Source organism: Pungitius pungitius, chromosome 15, assembly GCF_949316345.1.
Source record: "Pungitius pungitius chromosome 15, fPunPun2.1, whole genome shotgun sequence".
Classification (NCBI taxonomy): domain Eukaryota; kingdom Metazoa; phylum Chordata; class Actinopteri; order Perciformes; family Gasterosteidae; genus Pungitius; species Pungitius pungitius.
Window position 1 is genome coordinate 17,393,888 of NC_084914.1, and position 13,092 is coordinate 17,406,979.

General features: G+C 40.5%; 9 non-coding genes across 9 annotated transcripts; all 9 read right to left on the reverse strand.

Moving 5' to 3' along the window:
- Window positions 1-1,376: 1,376 nt before the first annotated feature.
- Window positions 1,377-1,459, reverse strand: trnal-uag (transfer RNA leucine (anticodon UAG)). Its single transcript has one exon. It is a non-coding gene; the product is annotated as a tRNA-Leu (tRNA).
- Window positions 1,460-3,391: 1,932 nt separating this feature from the next.
- Window positions 3,392-3,474, reverse strand: trnal-uag (transfer RNA leucine (anticodon UAG)). The gene has a single exon. It is a non-coding gene; the product is annotated as a tRNA-Leu (tRNA).
- Window positions 3,475-5,406: 1,932 nt separating this feature from the next.
- trnal-uag (transfer RNA leucine (anticodon UAG)) lies at window positions 5,407-5,489 on the reverse strand. Its single transcript has one exon. It is a non-coding gene; the product is annotated as a tRNA-Leu (tRNA).
- A 1,932-nt stretch (window positions 5,490-7,421) lies between these two features.
- Window positions 7,422-7,504, reverse strand: trnal-uag (transfer RNA leucine (anticodon UAG)). The gene has a single exon. It is a non-coding gene; the product is annotated as a tRNA-Leu (tRNA).
- Window positions 7,505-9,436: 1,932 nt separating this feature from the next.
- trnal-uag (transfer RNA leucine (anticodon UAG)) lies at window positions 9,437-9,519 on the reverse strand. Its single transcript has one exon. It is a non-coding gene; the product is annotated as a tRNA-Leu (tRNA).
- Window positions 9,520-11,451: 1,932 nt separating this feature from the next.
- trnal-uag (transfer RNA leucine (anticodon UAG)) lies at window positions 11,452-11,534 on the reverse strand. Its single transcript has one exon. It is a non-coding gene; the product is annotated as a tRNA-Leu (tRNA).
- A 421-nt stretch (window positions 11,535-11,955) lies between these two features.
- Window positions 11,956-12,038, reverse strand: trnal-uag (transfer RNA leucine (anticodon UAG)). Its single transcript has one exon. It is a non-coding gene; the product is annotated as a tRNA-Leu (tRNA).
- A 421-nt stretch (window positions 12,039-12,459) lies between these two features.
- trnal-uag (transfer RNA leucine (anticodon UAG)) lies at window positions 12,460-12,542 on the reverse strand. The gene has a single exon. It is a non-coding gene; the product is annotated as a tRNA-Leu (tRNA).
- Window positions 12,543-12,963: 421 nt separating this feature from the next.
- trnal-uag (transfer RNA leucine (anticodon UAG)) lies at window positions 12,964-13,046 on the reverse strand. The gene has a single exon. It is a non-coding gene; the product is annotated as a tRNA-Leu (tRNA).
- Window positions 13,047-13,092: the final 46 nt, after the last annotated feature.

The following is a 13,092-nucleotide window of genomic DNA, read 5'->3' on the forward strand; positions in this document are numbered from 1 at the left end:
CACAAATTTAACATTGTATATAATGTCTTAACTTTTTTAGATTAAATGCGTTTCTGCTTTTTATTTCTTGTAGAAATACAGTGAATGAGCCTGACCAAGTGGGAAACATCAGTCATTGTGAGAAGTGGGATTTGAACCCATGTCTTCAGAGGAGACTGCGGCCTAAACACAGGGCCTGAGACGGCAAGGCCATCCTGATTAAAATGTAATAAAAGTAGCAACAATTACTAAATGTTTCTTTTGTCCTTAGATAACACATCTTACCTGGAATATGGTGTCTCAACTTCTTTACACAAAATGCATTACTGCTTTTCACTTCATGTAGAAATACGGTAAATGTGACTGAGCCAGTGAACAACATCAGTCATTGTCAGAAGTGGGATTTGAACCCACGCCTCAAGAGGAGACTGCGGCCTAAACGCAGCGCCTAAGACCGCTCGGCCATCCTGACTGAAAAACTCTGAAAGAAGCCAACAATTTTAAACATTTGTCTGGTTGCCCGATCAAAAATGTAACATGGAATATTGTGTCTCAACCTTTTTACATGAAATGCCTTGCTACTTTTTATTTAATGTAGAAATACAGTGAATGTGCCTGACCAAGTGGGAAACATCAGTCATTGTGAGAAGTGGGATTTGAACCCATGTCTTCAGAGGAGACTGCGGCATAAACACAGGGCCTGAGACGGCAAGGCCATCCTGATTTAAATGTAATAAAAGTAGCAACAATTACTAAATGTTTCTTTTGTCCTTAGATAACACATCTTACCTGGAATATGGTGTCTCAACTTCTTTACACAAAATGCATTACTGCTTTTCACTTCATGTAGAAATACGGTAAATGTGACTGAGCCGGTGAACAACATCAGTCATTGTCAGAAGTGGGATTTGAACCCACGCCTCAAGAGGAGACTGCGGCCTAAACGCAGCGCCTAAGACCGCTCGGCCATCCTGACTGAAAAACTCTGAAAGAAGCCAACAATTTTAAACATTTGTCTGGTTGCCCGATCAAAAATGTAACATGGAATATTGTGTCTCAACCTTTTTACATGAAATGCCTTGCTACTTTTTATTTAATGTAGAAATACAGTGAATGTGCCTGACCAAGCGGGAAACATCAGTCATTGTGAGAAGTGGGATTTGAACCCATCTCTTCAGAGGAGACTGCGGCCTAAACACAGGGCCTGAGACGGCAAGGCCATCCTGATTAAAATGTAATAAAAGTAGCAACAATTACTAAATGTTTCTTTTGTCCTTAGATAACACATCTTACCTGGAATATGGTGTCTCAACTTCTTTACACAAAATGCATTACTGCTTTTCACTTCATGTAGAAATACGGTAAATGTGACTGAGCCAGTGAACAACATCACTCATTGTCAGAAGTGGGATTTGAACCCACGCCTCCAGAGGAGACTGCGGCCTAAACGCAGCGCCTTAGACGGCTCGGCCATCCTGACTGAAAAACACTCAAAAAAAGCAACAATTTCAAACATTTGTTTGGTCCTTATATCACAAATTTAACATTGTATATAATGTCTTAACTTTTTGAGATTAAATGCGTTTCTGCTTTTTATTTCTTGTAGAAATACAGTGAATGTGCCTGACCAAGTGGGAAACATCAGTCATTGTGAGAAGTGGGATTTGAACCCATGTCTTCAGAGGAGACTGCGGCCTAAACACAGGGCCTTAGACGGCAAGGCCATCCTGATTAAAATGTAATAAAAGTAGCAACAATTACTAAATGTTTCATTTGTCCTTAGATAACACATCTCACCTGGAATATTGTGTCTCAACTTCTTTACAAAAATGCATTGCTGCTTTTCACTTCATGTAGAAATACGGTAAATGTGACCGAGCCAGTGAACAACATCAGTCATTGTCAGAATTGGGATTTGAACCCACGCCTCCAGAGGAGACTGCGGCCTGAACGCAGCGCCTTAGACCGCTCGGCCATCCTGACTGAAAAACACTCAAAAAAAGCAACAATTTCAAACATTTGTTTGGTCCTTATATCACAAATTTAACATTGTATATAATGTCTTAACTTTTTTAGATTAAATGCGTTTCTGCTTTTTATTTCTTGTAGAAATACAGTGAATGAGCCTGACCAAGTGGGAAACATCAGTCATTGTGAGAAGTGGGATTTGAACCCATGTCTTCAGAGGAGACTGCGGCCTAAACACAGGGCCTGAGACGGCAAGGCCATCCTGATTAAAATGTAATAAAAGTAGCAACAATTACTAAATGTTTCTTTTGTCCTTAGATAACACATCTTACCTGGAATATGGTGTCTCAACTTCTTTACACAAAATGCATTACTGCTTTTCACTTCATGTAGAAATACGGTAAATGTGACTGAGCCAGTGAACAACATCAGTCATTGTCAGAAGTGGGATTTGAACCCACGCCTCAAGAGGAGACTGCGGCCTAAACGCAGCGCCTAAGACCGCTCGGCCATCCTGACTGAAAAACTCTGAAAGAAGCCAACAATTTTAAACATTTGTCTGGTTGCCCGATCAAAAATGTAACATGGAATATTGTGTCTCAACCTTTTTACATGAAATGCCTTGCTACTTTTTATTTAATGTAGAAATACAGTGAATGTGCCTGACCAAGTGGGAAACATCAGTCATTGTGAGAAGTGGGATTTGAACCCATGTCTTCAGAGGAGACTGCGGCATAAACACAGGGCCTGAGACGGCAAGGCCATCCTGATTTAAATGTAATAAAAGTAGCAACAATTACTAAATGTTTCTTTTGTCCTTAGATAACACATCTTACCTGGAATATGGTGTCTCAACTTCTTTACACAAAATGCATTACTGCTTTTCACTTCATGTAGAAATACGGTAAATGTGACTGAGCCGGTGAACAACATCAGTCATTGTCAGAAGTGGGATTTGAACCCACGCCTCAAGAGGAGACTGCGGCCTAAACGCAGCGCCTAAGACCGCTCGGCCATCCTGACTGAAAAACTCTGAAAGAAGCCAACAATTTTAAACATTTGTCTGGTTGCCCGATCAAAAATGTAACATGGAATATTGTGTCTCAACCTTTTTACATGAAATGCCTTGCTACTTTTTATTTAATGTAGAAATACAGTGAATGTGCCTGACCAAGCGGGAAACATCAGTCATTGTGAGAAGTGGGATTTGAACCCATCTCTTCAGAGGAGACTGCGGCCTAAACACAGGGCCTGAGACGGCAAGGCCATCCTGATTAAAATGTAATAAAAGTAGCAACAATTACTAAATGTTTCTTTTGTCCTTAGATAACACATCTTACCTGGAATATGGTGTCTCAACTTCTTTACACAAAATGCATTACTGCTTTTCACTTCATGTAGAAATACGGTAAATGTGACTGAGCCAGTGAACAACATCACTCATTGTCAGAAGTGGGATTTGAACCCACGCCTCCAGAGGAGACTGCGGCCTAAACGCAGCGCCTTAGACGGCTCGGCCATCCTGACTGAAAAACACTCAAAAAAAGCAACAATTTCAAACATTTGTTTGGTCCTTATATCACAAATTTAACATTGTATATAATGTCTTAACTTTTTGAGATTAAATGCGTTTCTGCTTTTTATTTCTTGTAGAAATACAGTGAATGTGCCTGACCAAGTGGGAAACATCAGTCATTGTGAGAAGTGGGATTTGAACCCATGTCTTCAGAGGAGACTGCGGCCTAAACACAGGGCCTTAGACGGCAAGGCCATCCTGATTAAAATGTAATAAAAGTAGCAACAATTACTAAATGTTTCATTTGTCCTTAGATAACACATCTCACCTGGAATATTGTGTCTCAACTTCTTTACAAAAATGCATTGCTGCTTTTCACTTCATGTAGAAATACGGTAAATGTGACCGAGCCAGTGAACAACATCAGTCATTGTCAGAATTGGGATTTGAACCCACGCCTCCAGAGGAGACTGCGGCCTGAACGCAGCGCCTTAGACCGCTCGGCCATCCTGACTGAAAAACACTCAAAAAAAGCAACAATTTCAAACATTTGTTTGGTCCTTATATCACAAATTTAACATTGTATATAATGTCTTAACTTTTTTAGATTAAATGCGTTTCTGCTTTTTATTTCTTGTAGAAATACAGTGAATGAGCCTGACCAAGTGGGAAACATCAGTCATTGTGAGAAGTGGGATTTGAACCCATGTCTTCAGAGGAGACTGCGGCCTAAACACAGGGCCTGAGACGGCAAGGCCATCCTGATTAAAATGTAATAAAAGTAGCAACAATTACTAAATGTTTCTTTTGTCCTTAGATAACACATCTTACCTGGAATATGGTGTCTCAACTTCTTTACACAAAATGCATTACTGCTTTTCACTTCATGTAGAAATACGGTAAATGTGACTGAGCCAGTGAACAACATCAGTCATTGTCAGAAGTGGGATTTGAACCCACGCCTCAAGAGGAGACTGCGGCCTAAACGCAGCGCCTAAGACCGCTCGGCCATCCTGACTGAAAAACTCTGAAAGAAGCCAACAATTTTAAACATTTGTCTGGTTGCCCGATCAAAAATGTAACATGGAATATTGTGTCTCAACCTTTTTACATGAAATGCCTTGCTACTTTTTATTTAATGTAGAAATACAGTGAATGTGCCTGACCAAGTGGGAAACATCAGTCATTGTGAGAAGTGGGATTTGAACCCATGTCTTCAGAGGAGACTGCGGCATAAACACAGGGCCTGAGACGGCAAGGCCATCCTGATTTAAATGTAATAAAAGTAGCAACAATTACTAAATGTTTCTTTTGTCCTTAGATAACACATCTTACCTGGAATATGGTGTCTCAACTTCTTTACACAAAATGCATTACTGCTTTTCACTTCATGTAGAAATACGGTAAATGTGACTGAGCCGGTGAACAACATCAGTCATTGTCAGAAGTGGGATTTGAACCCACGCCTCAAGAGGAGACTGCGGCCTAAACGCAGCGCCTAAGACCGCTCGGCCATCCTGACTGAAAAACTCTGAAAGAAGCCAACAATTTTAAACATTTGTCTGGTTGCCCGATCAAAAATGTAACATGGAATATTGTGTCTCAACCTTTTTACATGAAATGCCTTGCTACTTTTTATTTAATGTAGAAATACAGTGAATGTGCCTGACCAAGCGGGAAACATCAGTCATTGTGAGAAGTGGGATTTGAACCCATCTCTTCAGAGGAGACTGCGGCCTAAACACAGGGCCTGAGACGGCAAGGCCATCCTGATTAAAATGTAATAAAAGTAGCAACAATTACTAAATGTTTCTTTTGTCCTTAGATAACACATCTTACCTGGAATATGGTGTCTCAACTTCTTTACACAAAATGCATTACTGCTTTTCACTTCATGTAGAAATACGGTAAATGTGACTGAGCCAGTGAACAACATCACTCATTGTCAGAAGTGGGATTTGAACCCACGCCTCCAGAGGAGACTGCGGCCTAAACGCAGCGCCTTAGACGGCTCGGCCATCCTGACTGAAAAACACTCAAAAAAAGCAACAATTTCAAACATTTGTTTGGTCCTTATATCACAAATTTAACATTGTATATAATGTCTTAACTTTTTGAGATTAAATGCGTTTCTGCTTTTTATTTCTTGTAGAAATACAGTGAATGTGCCTGACCAAGTGGGAAACATCAGTCATTGTGAGAAGTGGGATTTGAACCCATGTCTTCAGAGGAGACTGCGGCCTAAACACAGGGCCTTAGACGGCAAGGCCATCCTGATTAAAATGTAATAAAAGTAGCAACAATTACTAAATGTTTCATTTGTCCTTAGATAACACATCTCACCTGGAATATTGTGTCTCAACTTCTTTACAAAAATGCATTGCTGCTTTTCACTTCATGTAGAAATACGGTAAATGTGACCGAGCCAGTGAACAACATCAGTCATTGTCAGAATTGGGATTTGAACCCACGCCTCCAGAGGAGACTGCGGCCTGAACGCAGCGCCTTAGACCGCTCGGCCATCCTGACTGAAAAACACTCAAAAAAAGCAACAATTTCAAACATTTGTTTGGTCCTTATATCACAAATTTAACATTGTATATAATGTCTTAACTTTTTTAGATTAAATGCGTTTCTGCTTTTTATTTCTTGTAGAAATACAGTGAATGAGCCTGACCAAGTGGGAAACATCAGTCATTGTGAGAAGTGGGATTTGAACCCATGTCTTCAGAGGAGACTGCGGCCTAAACACAGGGCCTGAGACGGCAAGGCCATCCTGATTAAAATGTAATAAAAGTAGCAACAATTACTAAATGTTTCTTTTGTCCTTAGATAACACATCTTACCTGGAATATGGTGTCTCAACTTCTTTACACAAAATGCATTACTGCTTTTCACTTCATGTAGAAATACGGTAAATGTGACTGAGCCAGTGAACAACATCAGTCATTGTCAGAAGTGGGATTTGAACCCACGCCTCAAGAGGAGACTGCGGCCTAAACGCAGCGCCTAAGACCGCTCGGCCATCCTGACTGAAAAACTCTGAAAGAAGCCAACAATTTTAAACATTTGTCTGGTTGCCCGATCAAAAATGTAACATGGAATATTGTGTCTCAACCTTTTTACATGAAATGCCTTGCTACTTTTTATTTAATGTAGAAATACAGTGAATGTGCCTGACCAAGTGGGAAACATCAGTCATTGTGAGAAGTGGGATTTGAACCCATGTCTTCAGAGGAGACTGCGGCATAAACACAGGGCCTGAGACGGCAAGGCCATCCTGATTTAAATGTAATAAAAGTAGCAACAATTACTAAATGTTTCTTTTGTCCTTAGATAACACATCTTACCTGGAATATGGTGTCTCAACTTCTTTACACAAAATGCATTACTGCTTTTCACTTCATGTAGAAATACGGTAAATGTGACTGAGCCGGTGAACAACATCAGTCATTGTCAGAAGTGGGATTTGAACCCACGCCTCAAGAGGAGACTGCGGCCTAAACGCAGCGCCTAAGACCGCTCGGCCATCCTGACTGAAAAACTCTGAAAGAAGCCAACAATTTTAAACATTTGTCTGGTTGCCCGATCAAAAATGTAACATGGAATATTGTGTCTCAACCTTTTTACATGAAATGCCTTGCTACTTTTTATTTAATGTAGAAATACAGTGAATGTGCCTGACCAAGCGGGAAACATCAGTCATTGTGAGAAGTGGGATTTGAACCCATCTCTTCAGAGGAGACTGCGGCCTAAACACAGGGCCTGAGACGGCAAGGCCATCCTGATTAAAATGTAATAAAAGTAGCAACAATTACTAAATGTTTCTTTTGTCCTTAGATAACACATCTTACCTGGAATATGGTGTCTCAACTTCTTTACACAAAATGCATTACTGCTTTTCACTTCATGTAGAAATACGGTAAATGTGACTGAGCCAGTGAACAACATCACTCATTGTCAGAAGTGGGATTTGAACCCACGCCTCCAGAGGAGACTGCGGCCTAAACGCAGCGCCTTAGACGGCTCGGCCATCCTGACTGAAAAACACTCAAAAAAAGCAACAATTTCAAACATTTGTTTGGTCCTTATATCACAAATTTAACATTGTATATAATGTCTTAACTTTTTGAGATTAAATGCGTTTCTGCTTTTTATTTCTTGTAGAAATACAGTGAATGTGCCTGACCAAGTGGGAAACATCAGTCATTGTGAGAAGTGGGATTTGAACCCATGTCTTCAGAGGAGACTGCGGCCTAAACACAGGGCCTTAGACGGCAAGGCCATCCTGATTAAAATGTAATAAAAGTAGCAACAATTACTAAATGTTTCATTTGTCCTTAGATAACACATCTCACCTGGAATATTGTGTCTCAACTTCTTTACAAAAATGCATTGCTGCTTTTCACTTCATGTAGAAATACGGTAAATGTGACCGAGCCAGTGAACAACATCAGTCATTGTCAGAATTGGGATTTGAACCCACGCCTCCAGAGGAGACTGCGGCCTGAACGCAGCGCCTTAGACCGCTCGGCCATCCTGACTGAAAAACACTCAAAAAAAGCAACAATTTCAAACATTTGTTTGGTCCTTATATCACAAATTTAACATTGTATATAATGTCTTAACTTTTTTAGATTAAATGCGTTTCTGCTTTTTATTTCTTGTAGAAATACAGTGAATGAGCCTGACCAAGTGGGAAACATCAGTCATTGTGAGAAGTGGGATTTGAACCCATGTCTTCAGAGGAGACTGCGGCCTAAACACAGGGCCTGAGACGGCAAGGCCATCCTGATTAAAATGTAATAAAAGTAGCAACAATTACTAAATGTTTCTTTTGTCCTTAGATAACACATCTTACCTGGAATATGGTGTCTCAACTTCTTTACACAAAATGCATTACTGCTTTTCACTTCATGTAGAAATACGGTAAATGTGACTGAGCCAGTGAACAACATCAGTCATTGTCAGAAGTGGGATTTGAACCCACGCCTCAAGAGGAGACTGCGGCCTAAACGCAGCGCCTAAGACCGCTCGGCCATCCTGACTGAAAAACTCTGAAAGAAGCCAACAATTTTAAACATTTGTCTGGTTGCCCGATCAAAAATGTAACATGGAATATTGTGTCTCAACCTTTTTACATGAAATGCCTTGCTACTTTTTATTTAATGTAGAAATACAGTGAATGTGCCTGACCAAGTGGGAAACATCAGTCATTGTGAGAAGTGGGATTTGAACCCATGTCTTCAGAGGAGACTGCGGCATAAACACAGGGCCTGAGACGGCAAGGCCATCCTGATTTAAATGTAATAAAAGTAGCAACAATTACTAAATGTTTCTTTTGTCCTTAGATAACACATCTTACCTGGAATATGGTGTCTCAACTTCTTTACACAAAATGCATTACTGCTTTTCACTTCATGTAGAAATACGGTAAATGTGACTGAGCCGGTGAACAACATCAGTCATTGTCAGAAGTGGGATTTGAACCCACGCCTCAAGAGGAGACTGCGGCCTAAACGCAGCGCCTAAGACCGCTCGGCCATCCTGACTGAAAAACTCTGAAAGAAGCCAACAATTTTAAACATTTGTCTGGTTGCCCGATCAAAAATGTAACATGGAATATTGTGTCTCAACCTTTTTACATGAAATGCCTTGCTACTTTTTATTTAATGTAGAAATACAGTGAATGTGCCTGACCAAGCGGGAAACATCAGTCATTGTGAGAAGTGGGATTTGAACCCATCTCTTCAGAGGAGACTGCGGCCTAAACACAGGGCCTGAGACGGCAAGGCCATCCTGATTAAAATGTAATAAAAGTAGCAACAATTACTAAATGTTTCTTTTGTCCTTAGATAACACATCTTACCTGGAATATGGTGTCTCAACTTCTTTACACAAAATGCATTACTGCTTTTCACTTCATGTAGAAATACGGTAAATGTGACTGAGCCAGTGAACAACATCACTCATTGTCAGAAGTGGGATTTGAACCCACGCCTCCAGAGGAGACTGCGGCCTAAACGCAGCGCCTTAGACGGCTCGGCCATCCTGACTGAAAAACACTCAAAAAAAGCAACAATTTCAAACATTTGTTTGGTCCTTATATCACAAATTTAACATTGTATATAATGTCTTAACTTTTTGAGATTAAATGCGTTTCTGCTTTTTATTTCTTGTAGAAATACAGTGAATGTGCCTGACCAAGTGGGAAACATCAGTCATTGTGAGAAGTGGGATTTGAACCCATGTCTTCAGAGGAGACTGCGGCCTAAACACAGGGCCTTAGACGGCAAGGCCATCCTGATTAAAATGTAATAAAAGTAGCAACAATTACTAAATGTTTCATTTGTCCTTAGATAACACATCTCACCTGGAATATTGTGTCTCAACTTCTTTACAAAAATGCATTGCTGCTTTTCACTTCATGTAGAAATACGGTAAATGTGACCGAGCCAGTGAACAACATCAGTCATTGTCAGAATTGGGATTTGAACCCACGCCTCCAGAGGAGACTGCGGCCTGAACGCAGCGCCTTAGACCGCTCGGCCATCCTGACTGAAAAACACTCAAAAAAAGCAACAATTTCAAACATTTGTTTGGTCCTTATATCACAAATTTAACATTGTATATAATGTCTTAACTTTTTTAGATTAAATGCGTTTCTGCTTTTTATTTCTTGTAGAAATACAGTGAATGAGCCTGACCAAGTGGGAAACATCAGTCATTGTGAGAAGTGGGATTTGAACCCATGTCTTCAGAGGAGACTGCGGCCTAAACACAGGGCCTGAGACGGCAAGGCCATCCTGATTAAAATGTAATAAAAGTAGCAACAATTACTAAATGTTTCTTTTGTCCTTAGATAACACATCTTACCTGGAATATGGTGTCTCAACTTCTTTACACAAAATGCATTACTGCTTTTCACTTCATGTAGAAATACGGTAAATGTGACTGAGCCAGTGAACAACATCAGTCATTGTCAGAAGTGGGATTTGAACCCACGCCTCAAGAGGAGACTGCGGCCTAAACGCAGCGCCTAAGACCGCTCGGCCATCCTGACTGAAAAACTCTGAAAGAAGCCAACAATTTTAAACATTTGTCTGGTTGCCCGATCAAAAATGTAACATGGAATATTGTGTCTCAACCTTTTTACATGAAATGCCTTGCTACTTTTTATTTAATGTAGAAATACAGTGAATGTGCCTGACCAAGTGGGAAACATCAGTCATTGTGAGAAGTGGGATTTGAACCCATGTCTTCAGAGGAGACTGCGGCATAAACACAGGGCCTGAGACGGCAAGGCCATCCTGATTTAAATGTAATAAAAGTAGCAACAATTACTAAATGTTTCTTTTGTCCTTAGATAACACATCTTACCTGGAATATGGTGTCTCAACTTCTTTACACAAAATGCATTACTGCTTTTCACTTCATGTAGAAATACGGTAAATGTGACTGAGCCGGTGAACAACATCAGTCATTGTCAGAAGTGGGATTTGAACCCACGCCTCAAGAGGAGACTGCGGCCTAAACGCAGCGCCTAAGACCGCTCGGCCATCCTGACTGAAAAACTCTGAAAGAAGCCAACAATTTTAAACATTTGTCTGGTTGCCCGATCAAAAATGTAACATGGAATATTGTGTCTCAACCTTTTTACATGAAATGCCTTGCTACTTTTTATTTAATGTAGAAATACAGTGAATGTGCCTGACCGAGCGGGAAACATCAGTCATTGTGAGAAGTGGGATTTGAACCCATGTCTTCAGAGGAGACTGCGGCCTAAACACAGGGCCTGAGACGGCAAGGCCATCCTGATTAAAATGTAATAAAAGTAGCAACAATTACTAAATGTTTCTTTTGTCCTTAGATAACACATCTTACCTGGAATATGGTGTCTCAACTTCTTTACACAAAATGCATTACTGCTTTTCACTTCATGTAGAAATACGGTAAATGTGACTGAGCCAGTGAACAACATCACTCATTGTCAGAAGTGGGATTTGAACCCACGCCTCCAGAGGAGACTGCGGCCTAAACGCAGCGCCTTAGACGGCTCGGCCATCCTGACTGAAAAACACTCAAAAAAAGCAACAATTTCAAACATTTGTTTGGTCCTTATATCACAAATTTAACATTGTATATAATGTCTTAACTTTTTGAGATTAAATGCGTTTCTGCTTTTTATTTCTTGTAGAAATACAGTGAATGTGCCTGACCAAGTGGGAAACATCAGTCATTGTGAGAAGTGGGATTTGAACCCATGTCTTGAGAGGAGACTGCGGCCTAAACACAGGGCCTTAGACGGCAAGGCCATCCTGATTAAAATGTAATAAAAGTAGCAACAATTACTAAATGTTTCTTTTGTCCTTAGATAACACATCTTACCTGGAATATGGTGTCTCAACTTCTTTACACAAAATGCATTACTGCTTTTCACTTCATGTAGAAATACGGTAAATGTGACTGAGCCAGTGAACAACATCACTCATTGTCAGAAGTGGGATTTGAACCCACGCCTCCAGAGGAGACTGCGGCCTAAACGCAGCGCCTTAGACCGCTCGGCTATCCTGACTGAAAAATTCTGAAAGAAGCCAACAATTTTAAACATTTGTCTGGTTGCCCGATCAAAAATGTAACATGGAATATTGTGTCTCAACCTTTTTACATGAAATGCCTTGCTACTTTTTATTTAATGTAGAAATACAGTGAATGTGCCTGACCAAGTGGGAAACATCAGTCATTGTGAGAAGTGGGATTTGAACCCATGTCTTCAGAGGAGACTGCGGCCTAAACACAGGGCCTGAGACGGCAAGGCCATCCTGATTAAAATGTAATAAAAGTAGGAACAATTACTAAATGTTTCTTTTGTCCTTAGATAACACATCTCACCTGGAATATGGTGTCTCAACTTCTTTACACAAAATGCATTGCTGCTTTTCACTTCATGTAGAAATACGGTAAATGTGACTGAGCCAGTGAACAACATCAGTCATTGTCAGAAGTGGGATTTGAACCCACGCCTCCAGAGGAGACTGCGGCCTAAACGCAGCGCCTTAGACCGCTCGGCCATCCTGACTGAAAAACTCTGAAAGAAGCCAACAATTTTAAACATTTGTCTGGTTGCCCGATCAAAAATGTAACATGGAATATTGTGTCTCAACCTTTTTACATGAAATGCCTTGCTACTTTTTATTTAATGTAGAAATACAGTGAATGTGCCTGACCAAGTGGGAAACATCAGTCATTGTGAGAAGTGGGATTTGAACCCATGTCTTCAGAGGAGACTGCGGCATAAACACAGGGCCTGAGACGGCAAGGCCATCCTGATTAAAATGTAATAAAAGTAGCAACAATTACTAAATGTTTCTTTTGTCCTTAGATAACACATCTTACCTGGAATATGGTGTCTCAACTTCTTTACACAAAATGCATTACTGCTTTTCACTTCATGTAGAAATACGGTAAATGTGACTGAGCCAGTGAACAACATCAGTCATTGTCAGAAGTGGGATTTGAACCCACGCCTCCAGAGGAGACTGCGGCCTAAACGCAGCGCCTTAGACCGCTCGGCGATCCTGACTGAAAAACACTCAAAAAAAGCAACAATTTCAAACATTTGTTTGGTC